The following is a 3165-nucleotide window of genomic DNA, read 5'->3' as shown; positions in this document are numbered from 1 at the left end:
AATTCCACTTCATTAGGTAGTGTACTCGAACTGGCGGACACTGCTTGCACAAGAACTTTAAATGCATAATGGACTAATTAACATTCACTAAATAAGTTTTAAGTAATTACCTTACCTTCCATATTGCAATTTACAGATTATAGCCGTGGAGTTTGCAAGGCGGGTCCAATTGGAACGAATTTGCAGGATGACATCACTTTCAAGATATTAATTCCCCATCTTTACGAAGAAATGCATTGACATTCCATTTACTTGTTGATTTGAAATAAAAGGTTACGCTCTCTCTCCATTTACTTTCTTATCAAAACTCGTCGTTTTATGCATTCAAGCAAAAAGGATCTGGATGCGAACCTCGTGAAAGGGTTGTCATCCTCATAATTCGTTCCAAGGGGACCTGCTTTGCGAACAACACTGCTAAAAAGTGTAAAATACAACTTGGGCCATAAGGTAATTACTCCAAAACTTAGTTAGTGCCTTTTTAATTGCTCTATTAGGCATTGTAATTTTGTTTTGCACGTAATGTCCGCCTCTTTGAGTAGACCATCTCATGAGCTAGAATTGTGCTAAACCTTTACAAAATGTTGAAAGTGTTCTCTGAAACACACGGCACAACATATGCAACAGCATTTCTGCTGATAGCGCCTATGTTTGTTCGACACGAATAGATTTTTCATTTTGATTGTTACACGATGGCGAACAAAAGTCTGCAAGGTTATCAATAAAGAAAACAAATGCGCTCAGTCCGCCGAGCCGGATTCAAACCAGCGACCTATGGATGTCCTCTTCGAATCAAACCTCTACAGTCCACCGCTCTACCAACTGAGCTATCGACGGCACGGTGACGAGGCGTCTACCCGCTTGTCTGGACTGCACAACAACATGGCCGAGTAACGGGATAATTGGGGCCTGGCACGTGGCACGCATTGCGAAGGTGTCTCTTGAGTCGCAGCCTTTGTCCTTGAGTATAAAAGAGCGATTGCGCGCCTTCTATGCGTCTTCCTTCCTTTGCAATCGAGGCGTGTTGTCGCTAACTGCTAAAAGCACACGATTAAACGTAGTATAAACGCGAATGTTGGTTGAGTTTCTTCAACGAGTGCCTCGTCCTCAATATGGATGATTGACCAAGAATATAGGATCATTCTTGAATATAATTAGCCGAATCTAAAAAGAAACACTAATATGAAATTGCGAATATATCAAGAGAAGAGAATGAGTTAACATTTTTAATAAATTTGAAAATTTACCAAGTGAGTCGTCCTGATTTATTTATGAAAATCACAACAGCTGCAACAACATCCGTATAATAATGTCCTTGAGAGGAGGCTTTTATATATAGAATATAGGGAGCGGCTAGATTCAATCCAGCACCGCGAGATTGTACCACTGAAATTATCTGCAAATTATTCCTTTCTGCAAACTCTACTAATAACTGCTATTCCCCTACTATACCTAGAGCCTATGCCATATTCCCCCACTGACTTGTTTCCAGCCTGCTTCTTGCCTGCCCTGGCAGTGAAGTCGCCCATCATCAATCATCATCATCATCAACAACAACATCATCCTGGTTACGCCCACTGCAGGGCAAAGGCCTCTCCCATACTTCTCCAACTACCGCAGTCATGAATGTGCTAATTGTGACCACGTTGTCCCTGCAAACTTAATCTCATCCATCCACCTAACTTTCTGCCGCAATCTGCTACTTTTCCATTATCTTGGAATCCCGTCCGTAACCCTTAATGACCATCGGTTATCATCCTCCTCATTATATGCCCGGCCCATGCATGTTTCTTTTTTCTTGATTTCAACTAAGATGTCATTACTTCGCGTTTGTTCCCTCACCCAATCTGCTTTCTTCTTGTCCCTTAAAGTTACACCTATCATTCTTCTTACCGTATCTCGTTGCGTCGTCCTCAATTTAAGTAGAACACTTTTCGTAAGCCTCAAGGTGTCTGCCTCGTAGGTAAGTAGGTTAGCCCATCAGTACTTTACCCATCGCCGTTTCCACGTCTTCATAGAAACTTTCGACTTCCTGGTCATCTTGACTTGATGTAGTCGCGTAGACCTGTACAACCTTCAATTTGTACCTCTGCTTAAATTTCATAACAAGATCTGCTACCCTCTCATTAGTGCTATAGAATTCCTGTATGTTGCCAGCTATATCCTTATTATTCAGGAATCCGACTCCTAGTTCTCGTTTCTCCGCTAAGCCGTGATAGCAGAGGACGTGCCCGCTTTTTAGCCCTGTTTTATGCTTCATTTGTCCTCCTAACCTCACTGAGCCCTATTATTTCCCATTTAATGCCCGCTAATTCCTCCAATAGCACTGCTTGACTTGCCTCACGAGATAATGTTCTAGCGTTAAACATTGCCAGGTTCAGGAATACAGGCCTTCAGGATAGGGCCAGCGTATTGTTCGCATGTGGTAGCGCATTCAAGCCGTGTTGAAACTAATGTTAGATTGCAGGCATCTGAGCGTGATCTCTGCGAAAACCTTCCATAAAACTGCTGCGCCTTTCCCTGCTTAAAAGTATTAAGGGAGAATTTCTGACATATGCCAGAAGAAAGGCAGAGCAGCAGTTGCGGCTTAATATTACCGTCTGCACCTTCCCTTCTTTGCAAAGTTGTTTCAGTGTTATTCCTCTGCATTTTGCTAACTACAGTCACTGAACCAATGTCATGAAACAAAGCACCGACAGCGCATGCCTATTATGTTATATGTTCTCAGTCTGAAATATTAAAAGTGCGGAAACAATAAGAGAAGATTGGCCCACGCAAAAGACCGTGCTTCTACCAGAAAGCTCGCCTTTGTGCTTTGCGTTCGCCGCCAGGGCTTCCCGGTAAACTTTGCTGTCACATGAGCGCCTGTTCCGGGAAGCGTGAGAATCATTCAGGGATCTTTATATGCTATCGCGTTCCACTCTTGAAGGCGAAGCGTAAGTGTCTTCCAATTTTTCTTGATGTGGATAGTCTCAGTTTAGCACTGTACAATATTTGTAAGGAGTAGTCGACTAACGCCACCCATGTATCCACGCAGAAAATTGAAATTGCAGTGGTCGTCTTGCTTTCATTCATTACGTCCAGCGTATTACTTAGCGTAGCCGACGGTGTATCAATCGGCAGCGTGCTGTGTAAATTCACCAAAGCTCCTCAGTGCGTCCTTCAAAA

At 42.9% G+C, this 3165-nt stretch overlaps 1 non-coding gene across 1 annotated transcript; it reads right to left on the bottom strand.

Moving 5' to 3' along the window:
- Nucleotides 1-741: 741 nt before the first annotated feature.
- Nucleotides 742-834, bottom strand: TRNAY-GUA (transfer RNA tyrosine (anticodon GUA)). Its single transcript has 2 exons — nt 798-834; nt 742-777 (listed from the first exon to the last, which is right to left on the bottom strand). It is a non-coding gene; the product is annotated as a tRNA-Tyr (tRNA).
- Between the last annotated feature and the right edge of the window lie 2331 nt (nt 835-3165).

Source organism: Dermacentor variabilis, chromosome 11 (genome assembly GCF_050947875.1).
Source record: "Dermacentor variabilis isolate Ectoservices chromosome 11, ASM5094787v1, whole genome shotgun sequence".
Taxonomy (NCBI): domain Eukaryota; kingdom Metazoa; phylum Arthropoda; class Arachnida; order Ixodida; family Ixodidae; genus Dermacentor; species Dermacentor variabilis.
This window is presented reverse-complemented; position numbering and strand designations above follow the sequence as displayed.